The following is a 13,166-nucleotide window of genomic DNA, read 5'->3' on the forward strand; positions in this document are numbered from 1 at the left end:
ACGGAACAGGGGTATCACAGTGGAGGAGGCGGTGGCCGTGGTGGTGGAATGCGACCCTGGGGTAGCGAAATCGATGGAGTATGGCCTCATCATCACCATTCAAGCGCCTCCTCATTCATGCACTAATATCATTAATCAGATAACGCACCTCTCATTTTCGTTACATTTTTTCACTTAATTTAATTGCTTGGTATATTATTTTGTGAAATATGATGTAGAATAGCATGACCATTCAATTAATTTGTGGGTTATGTAAAATACTTGTTGTATATTCACATTTTTTTTTTTTGCCATACTATATTTCTAACTCACTCAAACCAAACCCTGTCCGTTTTGAAGATAAGTAATTCTTACATGTAAGAGAAGCACACCTGATTTTATGATCAAATTCTGTGTACATGAAAGAACTGTTTGTAGAGTTCGTTTGTACACTTAAGCTTTCTCCTCCATTTTTATTGGCTAATTTTGGTGTTGTGGCAACTGTAGGGCCTTACATGATTCTGAGACTAGGCCTAAAGGAGGCCTAACTAGACTCCAATTCTTCATAGTAGTACTCATATCAAGCTTCTCATACTACATAGTCCCCAACTACCTCTTCCCATCCATAACCGCTCTCTCCTTCGTCTGCTGGATATGGAAAGACTCTGTCACTGCCCAACAAATCGGCCCAGGTCTCCGTGGCCTTGGCATTGGCTCATTCGCTCTTGACTGGTCCACAATGGCTGGTTTTCTGGGAAGTCCTTTGGCCACTCCTGCTTTCGCCATCCTCAACATACTGGTTGGATACATAGCAATTGTGTACATTGTGATTCCTGTTGCATATTCGAGCAATTGGTTTGAAGCAAAGCGATTTTCGATTTTCTCAGCCCATGTGTTCAATGCTGATGGAGGGTTGTACGATGTTTCGAAAGTTTTGAATGAAACAACGTTCGCATTCAATAGACAGGGTTATGAGAGTTATAGCAAGATTCATCTGAGTATCTTCTTTACGTTTACTTATGCTCTCAGCTTTGCTACATTGGCTGCTACATTGTCTCATGTTGCACTATTCCATGGGAGGTATATCTTTTCCTCTATTCTCTATGGTGTTTCCTTGTCAATTAGACAAGTTTAAATTTTTATTTTTATTTTTGTGTGTAAAAAGCCCCCCCTCCCAAAAAAAAAAAAAAACATGTGGGTTTGGCATGTATAAAAGTCTTGAAAACAAATGATAGTAATAAAAATAAACAAACATATTTGATGAGTTGCTGAAAATAATAGGCAGAGGAGTTGAAAATCAGTTTGTGGTCAAAAGTCTATAATAACACAAGGAAAATCCTACGTTTGATGACTATATGAGGCAGGAAAGTGTAAAGAATGAACCCCAAAAAATATATATATAAATAAAAATAAAAACAACATGGGAAAGATGAAAACTCTATGAATTTTTTAATTTTTATTAATCAATCACCAATGGCCTAGCCTCAAAAGTTTACAATCCAATTTATAGTAAACGCTGACCAAATCACCATTCACACCCAAATTATGCCAAAATTAGAAGAATTAATATTTAAATTTAAAAAAACACTTTTCAAAAAAAAAATTTAATTTAAAGCGGATTTGTCTAGACCCAAAATTATGCAATCTGTTTTTTCAAAAATTGTAAATTTTGTAATTTTGAGACCTTATCATTTCACATTTTTTCGGATCGAATATGGATATTTTGAGGTTGATCCTACAACTTTAAAAAGATTAACAAAATTATTATTTTGTCATCAAACGATCAGAAAAATCTAAGTGATTCGTGATTCAGACTTGATTAATTGGACCAATTCCCTAACAATTAAAACAAACAATCTAAATCATCTAGCATATACGAAAGTGGTTTAGATTGTTGCTTTGAAATCAAGAAATTGACATAAATGATTTTTACGTGGAAAAATCACAATTGGAGCACCTCCAATTGTGATTAAAAAAACTACGGGCAAAACGCCATAAATCAATCTACTATGAAAGAAAGAAAGAATAAAAATATACCAAAACAAATTACTCAAACGCAATCAATTTGTCTTCAACAATTTGTATATCTTTCACCACCGCTTTCACCCCGGAATTGATCAACTTGATGTTGAATCCACAACATCTATGTCGAACCAACGACTGTGCACAACTTCGAACTTCTTCGAATACTCTATGCTTGAATTTTCGAATTCCACTGAAGAAGAAGAACACTCTCGAAGTTGAACAATCAAACTCGTTGATGTATGCTTGTCAAGACATGAGTTTAATACTCAATCAAATATCAAAGAAAACTAGCAAAATAGCCCCATAAGAAAACCCTAGAACCCTCAAAGAAGATCTAGAAAACGTGCCCTAGATTCGAAGCAAACTGCAGTTTTACAGCAGTTGGAATCGCAATCTCCGCTCGAGCGCAGGATTTGCCGCTCGAGCGGTGTCACTAAAACGCGTGTGACAAAACAGGGTCTACGCTCAAGCGCTAGAACTTATGCTTGAGCGTGAAAATACACCTCCTAGTAGTTTTGTAGACAGGCCAAACTTCTGAGAGTATGAAAACTCCGCTCAAGTGTAGATTTTTCCACTCGAGCAGGAAGACCAAAAAACAAGGACAATTTACAACTCAATTAAATCAAGCTTGTTCGCGGAATTGGCAACAAGTAGGGACCTAACACGATCGTACTGCACTTTTTGTATATATACATCTCTAATTATGTATAATTTTATAAAATTGATTTGCAGGACAATTTGGGAACAAACAAAGGCATCATTCCAACATAAATTTGGAGATGTGCACACAAGGCTAATGAAGAAAAACTATGATCCAGTACCACAGTGGTGGTTTTACACACTATTGGTGGTGGTGATTGGACTAACCATGCTCACCTGTGAAGGCTTTGGCACACAATTACAGCTACCTTACTAGGGAGTTCTACTTGCAATGGCCTTGGCTTTCGTCTTCACCTTACCTATTGTCGTCATTACTGCCACCACCAACTAGGTATACTACATACACGGCCAACCCTGAGTTTTTAGGGCCTAAGGCAAAATAATTTTTCGGGAACCTTTAAGATATTCATAAAAAAAGTCTCCATGTTTGGTTTAGAGTTTTCAAGAATAATTTTCTGAGTTTGCAATTCTTATTTTTTTTATATACATATTTCGTATTTGGTAAATTTTTCTTAAAAAAAAATTCACAAAGATTATACTTTTTTAATATATCTAGATTAGGTGTATTTAGAAAACAAAAACAAAAAATTACGTAAAGTATAAAAAAAATTCCCTAAAAAAACACATAATTGGGCCATAAAAAGAGAGTTAAAAAAAAGGGGGGCCGAATAGAATTTGACTAACAACTAATACATACATACATATATATATATATATTATTTTATTTTTTTCAATTTGGCTAACAATTAACACTTGAAAATATTTTTCAATTGTGCCTTTTATCAATTGGGCCAAACAGAATAGTTGTAACCCTTTAAACTGGCCTATATTAATAAAATAGAATTGAATCATTTTGAATTTTTAATATAATACATGACTAATAAATTTGGGAGCCTTTTCTGAGCCTAATTTTTTGGATCCTAGGCACATGTCTTATTAGTCTTTGTCGAGGGCCGACCTGACTACATATCATTTAATTATAATAATGGTCCTGAGAATATGCTATATATGTTATATTTTATTTTTCTACTTGTGTCTCCAAAATATACAATTTGTTATACTTTAATTGTTGAAATTAGTGATGTTCAAAATTAATAACGGGAGTAAGGGTAATTTCAAAGTTTTATATATATTATATATATATGAAATCTCAACAAAATCTGAATGACCAAATACTTTCATGGTCCTCTAAGTGTGAATTTTGTTGCATTGTGATCCCTTCAATATATGATTTCTTTTATTTTGGTCTCCAAAGTAAACACTTTGTTGCATTTTGATCCTTTTTTTTATATAAAAAATAAAAATAAAAATTTAAGTGCATATTTTTTTGTTGTTGTTGTAAAGTTTAGAAAATACCCTTAATGCCATATTGATTTTGAATAGCTGATGCTAGGGACCAAAGTGTAATAGATCATATATTTTGGGGGCCAAAATAAAAATAAAAAATTACAATATTTGAGATTCAAGTGTAATAGATTATATACTTTGAGTACCAAAATGAAAAATAAAAAGATTGGGAATAAAGTTCAATAGGTAGCAAAAATTAGGGACCGTGAGTGTAATTAACCTAAGTGTATACATACCCTATATATATAGTTATTCTACTATATAAAATACACAACTCAAAATATTTTTAAATTTTTGTTAACTTTTTTCTTTTTTAAGGATACCCATATTATTAACTGTTAATAACTGCCACCAGTTTTCAAACGCAACTCATTTTGCTTCATTCGTCAAATTGCCAATAGTTTACATTTAAAATAGCAAGGACACCATATTTGCACCAAGAACTAGTATACATATAACCAACTAAGCCTAGCTTAGTTGGCCACCATGACTTTCCTAAGAGTATGGAGGAGGTCATGAATTCAACCCTCCCTAAGTGAAGTTGAATTAAAAGGCAAGTACTTTTCGTGTTTTGTAAAGGTGGAGAGGCGAACTTTTATTGGTGCTAATCTAATAATTAACAATTGAGTTTGGCAGATTAAAAAAAAAAAAACTAATATATATACACACACCTTCCTACATAATCAGTTTCTTGTTAGAATTTGTCCTAAATCACATTCTGAAATCTTAATTTGTGGAAGGCAGCAACCAAGCCTAAATGTCGTCATTGAGCTTATCATAGGCTTCATGTATCCGGGGAAGCCACCTGCCAATGTTACCTTCAAAACCTATGGTTACATAAGCATGACCCAAGCAATCATGTTTCTCTCAGATTTCAAGCTAGCCCATTACATGAAAATCCCTCCAAAATCCATGTTTGTTGTTCAGGTAATAACCACAAACCCCTCCATTCTCACTCATTCTCATTGCAACCTATGCTATGCTTGAAAACAGTTCTGAAAACGAAACTAAATAGAGCGATTAATAATTATCTATGGTTGTTAATGAAGTTAGTGGGAACGGTAGTTGCATTCTCTATTTACTTTGGCACATCTTAGTGGCTCCTCAACACGGTGGAAAACATGTGTGATCCAACAAAATTGCCTAGTGGAAGCCTGTGGATGTGCCCTGGAGACAGTGTTTTCTATAACGCGTCGATTATATGGGGCCTTGTTGGTCCACTTCGCATGTTTGGAAGTCGAGGCTTATATCAGAAGATGAACTATTTCTTTGTCATTGGACTTCTTGCACTGGTGCCTGTTTGCATATTCTCGCGCATTTTTCCTGAGAAAAAGTGGATCCAGCTCATAAATGCGCCGATTCTGTTAGGTACTAGGGGGAATATGCCGCTTGCCAGGGCAGTGAACTATGTGTGTTGGTTGTCGGTGGGCATTTTCTTCAACTTTGTTGTATACCGGAGGTTCAAAGCGTGGTGGGCGAGGCACAACTACATTCTGTCTGCTGGGCTTGACGCGGGGGTTGCGTTCATGGCAATTTTATGCTATTTCACATTGAAAGTTAGAGACATCAATGGTATTAAGTGGTGGGGATTGGATTTGGATGATCATTGCCCTCTGGCAAGTTGCCCTACTGCCCCCGGGATAGAGGTCAAAGGGTGTCCTATTTTCTATTGAGATGTTGGCGTCGACATCAATTAGTTTCGTTCTGTATGCAATGTTATAGCTTTGATAGATTGAAAATGGAATATGAGATGATTCATAACTCAATAATGTAGTAGGAATGACTACAACAAACAAGAACAAATCATGCTACGGAAAACAAAAATAAAGTAAATTCTAATCTCCCTGTTGGTAAAGCTTGCAACTTGCATCGATACCGCCACCGTGATTGGGCCGAGCTATTAAACTTTGAACCGACCTATCAGTACAGTGGAATGAGGAAAACCAGAGTCACCGACTTCCTTTTGGAACCTTCCCTTGAGCCAGACCCCACACTTCCCCAAATCAACCCAATTCCACTCACAAAAGAACAAGAAATGGCCAAAAAGAGGGCCGTGCGAGCACTCATCACCGAGCAGACCTCCAGTGAAGTGCCAATTGGGCTAGAGTCATCTGGTCAACAACGTGAAACCGTGGTCACCCTTCCAACTGTTAGGGCCACCACATCTCGGCCGAACAAGTGTGCATGCACCTCATCGACCGAACCGTAATGCTTGATCGATGAGGAGGACACCGTGCTTCCTAAAGCTACGCTGCCAAGCCCAGAGCCCAAGCACTCCAACCGAGCAAGCCCTTCAGAATGGGCACCATCAATAACTTACAAGAATCGTGCTATAACCACCACGGATTCAGTGGCTGCTGACAAGGACCACACGCTTGCCTTCAACCTCCCCAAAAGTGTTTGTTTGCCACCAGACATGGAGCACCATGACCACTCAACCGAGCTAAAGGCCATCCGCTCGGCAACCAAGTTGATGATACTTGTAAGTTCTCCCCTCTATCTGTTTCCATTTTTCACCGTCTGTTTGCTCGGTTTTAACAAAATCACTACCTCTTCTATTTGTAGGCGTTGAAAAAAAAAAAAACCATGTTGCCCAAAAGCGCGTGCTGGAGCTTCGCAAGACAGCGCGATCGGCCGTGGTAGATGCGAGCGCTAAGCTGGCTGAGCTAAATGAGGCCAAGCAAAGAATGGCCGAGCTCGAATCCGAAAACGCACGGCTCACCGAGCTGGTCAACACGGCGGAAGCTGACAAGTAAAAGGCACTGGCTGAAAGGAAAGACCGCCACCTGCGCGAACTAGCCAAGCTGAAAAGAAGAAAGATACTGAGCTCACTAAGCTGAAAAAGAAAATGGAAGATGTCGAAGACCGAGGCTACAAAGAAGGGGAGGCCACCTATGTCTTGCAGTGTGAAGTTGCTAAAGACATCTTCTTCAAATGCGGATGGAAGGCAGCTGTTGTCAAGCTCAATCAAGGTCAAGGCACCGAGATCTTCCAGAACCCTCCCCCTCACTTAATTCCAAGTTATATGGCAGACTACGCCAATGCCATTCAACAGAAGCTTCTCCAAGAAGGGGAGGAGGAGGAAGAATCCCCTTATCCAAACAACACCCCCCCTGAAAACAGTGATCACGGTCTCTAGACTCTTCAGACAGCCCAAGTGGAGCCACGCAGCCAACCGGTGCAAAGTACGGTCGATGGGGCGCCTCTGACTGACCTACCCCAAGGAGAACCCGTTGAAACCGGCCTACCGAGTGGCGAAGCTCGTGTAGATCATGATGCTGATTAGGACAATCTCTTTGCCTAATTTTTTTTTTTTTTTTTGATTTATGCTTTCAACAAAGATGTAACTAGGCTATGAGCCCCTTCTCTTGTACTGAATGTTTCAAAAATGAAATGAAATTTCTTATTTTGCCCAAACTTTTTGTTCGGTTAATATACTCTTTCTTAATTGTGCCAACTTTCTACAAGCCTAGCCGGCCTAAATTAGCCCGCCTTTCCCTTATCCTGCCCACCTTGTTTGGGCGAGATAAATATCTTGGCCAGACAACAAATTTAGGTATTTAGGTCAGTGTTGGTCAAACCTACCAACTTTTTTCAGCCTGGATCCCTATCTCGACTGAAGAAGGAAACTGAATGTTGGTCAAACCTGCCAACCTTCTTCAGCTTGGATTCTTATCTCAGTTGAAGAAGAGGATTAAATGTTGGTCAAACCTACCAACCTTCTTCAGCTTGGATCCTTATCTCGGCTGAAGAAGAGAACTGAATGTTGGTCAAACCTGCCAACCTTCCTTCAGCCTAGATCATTATCTCGGCTGAAGAAGAGAACTAAATGTTGGTCAAACCTGCCAACCTTCTTCAGCCTGGATCCTTATCTCAACTGAAGAAGAGAACTAAATATTGGTCAAACCTACCAACCTTGTTCATTGCCCCTAGCTGGCAAAAACAACTTTTACAATAGAAAGAATTGTACTCGAAAAAACTACTTGCTTTATTTGAAAAAAGAAAACTTACAAGTATTTTAAGGAAAAGCAAAAAATTAAATAGTTTGAGATTGGTGGTGTTCCATGGCTTGGGAATAGCTTTGTTGTCTATATCTTCCAAGTGATATGCCCCTTTTCCTACTAAACCAATCACTTTATATGGTCATTCCCAGTTAGGTCCTAACTTGCCGTCTCCAGGTACCAAAGTGTTGCCCATTACTTTGCGCAGTACCCAATCTCCAATCTTGCATTACCTTGGATGCACTATTTTGTTGTATTTCCTATACAACTCTTGTTGATATGAGATGATGTGCACCAATGCCCTTTCTCTTCTTTCTTCTCCGAGGTCGACTTCCAAGGTTATGGCTTCACCATTTAGGTTTGGATCAAAATTTTCGCTTCTCATAGTGGGGAGGCCTACTTCTAGTGGGATTACTGCCTCCATGCCATAGGCCAAGGAAAAAGGTTTTTCTCAAGTTGATCGCCGATGTGTGGTACAGTAAGCCCATAAAACATGAGGAAGCTCCTCAGCCCACTTGTCTTTTGCTCTTTCTAGCCTCTTCTTCAAACTCTCTAAGATGACTTTGTTGGAAGCTTCAGCTGGCCATTCGCTTGAGGGTATGCCGGTGTAGAATTGTAGAATTCTATCTTGTATTATTCGCAAAAGCCCCTGAAGATTTTGCCATCAAATTGAGTGCCTTTGTTGGATATTAGAGCCTTGGGTATGCTGAATCGAGTTATGATGTTTTGCCAGACGAACTTCTTAATGTTTTTCACTTTTATAGATACGAGTGCTTCCGCCTCCACCCACTTTGTGAAATAGTCTGTTGTTGTGAGAAAGAACTTTCTATTGCCGGGCGCAGTTAGGAGTGGTTCCACTATGTCCATGCCCCACATTGCAAAGGGCCACGGGCTGGTCAATGATAGAAGCTTTTTGGTTGGTTAATGTATTTGGTGTGCGAACTTCTGACATTTCTCGTACTTCTTGACATATTTCTCTGAATCTGCTTGCATGTATGGCCACCAATATCCTTGTGAAGTTGCTCTGTAGGCCAATGATCTTCCCCCTTGGTGGCTTCCGTAGACGGCTTCATGTATTTCGAACAAAAATGCCTCGACTTTACTAGGATGGACACACTTCAAGTAAGGTCCTGTGAAGGATTTTTTGTACAATGCTAGTGATGGAGAGAGCCAAAATCGCTGTGATTTTGCTCTAATTTTGTTGGCTTCTTTCTTTTCTTCAGGCAAGATGCCATCTTTTAAAAATACTATGATGGGGTCCATCTAGGAAGGGCCTAGTTCAGCACAACATGCCTCGGCTGCTTCGGGTTCTTCAATACTTGGTCTGGGTAGGAAGTCGATCAGCAATGGGTGTGGGATAGATGTATCTGCCATTGATGCAAAACCGGCCAGCTCATTTGCTCTACTATTTTCCTCTCGGCCGATTTGCTCTATCCGGACTACTTCGAACTTCATGATCTCCTTTCTGACCAACTCTCGGTACTTAGCCATCATATCATCCTTTGCCTTGTAATCGCCTGAAATCTAGTTGACTACCAGCTGGGAGTCATTGTACACTATCAACTCGGTGGCCTTCATGTGAAGTGTTGATTTTAAGCTTGCTAGCAATGCTTCATACTCCGCCTCGTTGTTGGATGTTGGGAAGCCAAGGTTGACCGCCTATTCAATTGTTAGGCTATCCAGTGAGATGATGACTATGCCAAGTCCTGCATCGTGCCTGTTGGATGCTCCATCCATGAAGAGTTTCTACATCTCTCCGACGTATAGCTTAAAGCAAGTAGAGGGATCGGGGGTATTGCTGATGTTTTCTTCCAGGTCGATGTTTGCTGTCAGGCTTTGGTCTTCACTGTCTAATTACCTCAAGTCTTTACTTTTTGGTGAGTCCCTACTGAGAATATCATGGTCTGCTCCTTCTTCCCTATCCTCAAACCTGTATGGCTTGCTATGCAGCTGGGTGTCCTGCTTTGGGGGCTACGCAATTCCTGTGGCACTTTCTTTCATTCTTTCGGTTGCACCGGTCAAATCGATTGGGCAGACATGATGACTTTCTGGCGTGAACTCGGCCACAAAGTCTACCAAAGCTTGGGCTTTTATTGTGGTTCTTGGTTGAAACTTAATATCGAACTGCCCCAACTCCACTGTCCATTTCAAGATTCGTCAAGAAAAATTCGCCCTCTCCAACAAGGCTTTTAAGGGGAAAGCCGTTAGGACAATCCCGGTGTGGGCATAGAAATAGTGTGACAACTTTCTTGACGCTATCATCAAAGCTAAGCCCAGCTTTTCCAATGGTAGGTATCTTATTTCAGTGCCCAGCAAGGTCTTGCTAACATAAAAGATAGGTAGGTGTTGTATTCTTTCTGTTCTGACTAACACTGCGCTGACTACATGCTGTGAAACTGCTAAGTACAAAAAGAGCTCTTCTCCTGGTACTAAGGTTACTAACAACAGAGGATAGGTCATGTAGTATTTCAAGCTTTCTAGGGCACGGTCACACTCATCATCCCACTCAAATTTGGCCTTCAACGCCTGGAAGAATGGTCAACACCTGTCTGACGACCGACTTTATGAACCGAATGAGGGCGGCTGCTTGGCCAGGGAGATGTTATACTTCTTTGACTATGTTGGGCCTCTCAAGATCTTAGATGGCTTTGATTTGAGAGGGATCAGCTTCTATATCTCGGTTGGTCACTAGAAAGCCTAGGAATTTGCTTGACCCTACACCGAATGCGCACTTAGATGCGTTTAGATACAACTTATGGGACTTCAAAATTTGAAACATTTTATCTAGGTCCCTGAGATGGACCTTCTCATCTCTACTTTTGACCACCATGTCATCTATGTAAGCCTCCATTGTTCTTCCTAACAATGGTTCAAACATTTTGGTGAGCATCTGTTGGAATGTAGCCCCTGCGTTCTTTAGGCTAAAGGGCATGACCTTGTAACAGTATAGTCCTTTGGGTGTTGTAAATGACGTGACCTCCTGGTCCGATTTGCACATAGCGATCTGATGGTAACCCCGATACGCATCAACGAAGCTAAGTCGGTTATGCCCTACTATCAAGTCCACCAGTTGGTCTATCCGTGGTAGGGGAAAACTGTCTTTTGGGCATGCTTTGTTAACTATTTTGTAGTCTACGCAAATGCGCCATTTGCCATTCTTTTTTGGCCCTATTACAGTGTTGGAGATCCACCTAGGATAGTGTACTTCTCTGATTGCTCCTGCCTTCAGCAAGTTTCGCACTTCCTCCGCCACTATCTCAGCGTGGTGGAGTGCCAATTGGTGAGTTCGCTGTATAATTGGTTTGATAGTTGGATGAACATTAAGTTGATGGCAGATGAAATTAGGGTCAATGCCAGGCATGTCGTACGGTGTCCAGGCAAACACTTCGATGTTAGAGGTTAAAAATTCCATGACCTCTATTCTCTCAGTGTTGGACAGAGATGAGCCGAGCAAAAAGAAATTTTCTAGGTTCTTTTCATCTATTCTTACCTCTACCAAGTCTTCCCCCACCTTCTGCTCGGCTGCTTTGTCGACATCTACAAACAGTTCATAGCTTTCTGGCTCCTCCACCATTTGCACAAACCCTTTCGCAGCCCGACTACCGTTTACTGTGACGAAGCACTGTTTTGACATGATTTGGTCTCCTAAGACTTCTTCAATCACTTCGGTTTCGTTAGGGAACCACAATGCCTGATGGTAGGTTGATGCCACCGAACGCATGGCGTGCAACCATGCTCTTCCCAAGATTATGTTGTAGGTGGAAGGGACCTTCAAAACCCAAAATTCCACATGTTTCGTCATTGTTCTTACTTTGACTGACAGAATTATCTTGCCAACTGGCCATTCTGGCATTGAGTTGAAACTGACGAGGGGAGATGTTGTAGGTGCCAAGTCTTTGTCCTTCAATTTTAGTTGCTTGAAGATCTCATAATACATTATCTCGCACGAGCTTCCTTGGTCAATCAGGATCTGCTTGATGTCGAAATTCTTGACACGCAAAGTGACCACCAGCGCGTCATTGTGAGGGCAATGTAGCCTTATTAGATCCCTATCAGAGAAGGAAATGACGTTCTTTGCCTCCGTTTTTCCCCTTTTGACGGTGGGTTGTGCATTTAGTACCTCTCTCAAGTGCTCAGCCTTTTTCATCATCCCTCTAAGCTCACATACCCGCTCAGGTTCGACGATCCCATGTATAACGTTGATTATGCCTTGGGATGGACCATCTACCGGCATCCCGCTTGGCCTGCTGTGGTCCTGGGGGGCTGGCTGTGTTTCCCCTTCTATATATTGGTCCAGGTGGCCAGCGGCCACTAACTCCTCCAAATGTTGCCTCAATGGTGTACAATTTTCAGTTCGGTGCCCCTTTTCATCATGGAAGGTGCAACGGTACCTCTCATCATAACCTCTCTGTGCTTCTCCCAACTTGGCTGGCCGCCGAACGAAAGGTTCATCCCGTATCTCACTAAGAATCTGGTAGATAGGTTTTTTGAATAATGTGGTAATGGCAGTGTGGACTCTTAACTTCCTTGTTTGCGGGTCCTCTCTGTTGGCTCGTCTACCTCGCCCATTTTTTCTTGGTTATTCTACCGTGTTGACTTTAGCTGTAATCTTTTCATCTGGCAATGCTGTTGTGCTAGATTTTGCTTTAGCACGGGCGCTATCTTCCTCTACCCTGATATGTTGATGCACTCTCTCCATTAGGGCCTCCATCATGAGGGGTGCCATCATCGTCATCGAATCCCTCAACTTGTTATCGACCGATAAACCTAGTTTGTACAGTGCGATGGCGAGGTTTGTGGGTGTAATCCCCAATCTGGTTGAAAGTCTCCCAATAGCGACTGTTGTAAGACCTCAATGTTTCCTTCTCGCTCATGTCAATGAAGAGTAGCTAGTCAATCTCCACTGGTGTCTTGGTATTAGTTCTGAATCTAGTCAAAAATGCCTCTGCCAACTGCGCCCATGAGGCTATGCTGCCTTCTGGCAGCCTTTCGAACTATGTTACACCCAGGTCACCAAGGCTGGAAGGAAACAAGATACACATTAGAGCCTCGTTTCGCTGATATACTGCCATAACCTGGCGAAAGTGGCTTAAGTGCATGTAGGGGTCTGACTTCCCCTAATAAGTAATGAATTTGGGTTGGTAGAAGCCTGAG

General features: G+C 40.9%; 1 pseudogene; it reads left to right on the top strand.

Annotated features, from left to right (window-relative positions):
- Positions 1–718: 718 nt before the first annotated feature.
- Positions 719–5,684, top strand: LOC114295895 (oligopeptide transporter 5-like; annotated as a pseudogene).
- Positions 5,685–13,166: the final 7,482 nt, after the last annotated feature.

Source organism: Camellia sinensis, chromosome 11 (assembly GCF_055761805.1).
Source record: "Camellia sinensis isolate YWXY chromosome 11, ASM5576180v1, whole genome shotgun sequence".
Lineage (NCBI taxonomy): Eukaryota > Viridiplantae > Streptophyta > Magnoliopsida > Ericales > Theaceae > Camellia > Camellia sinensis.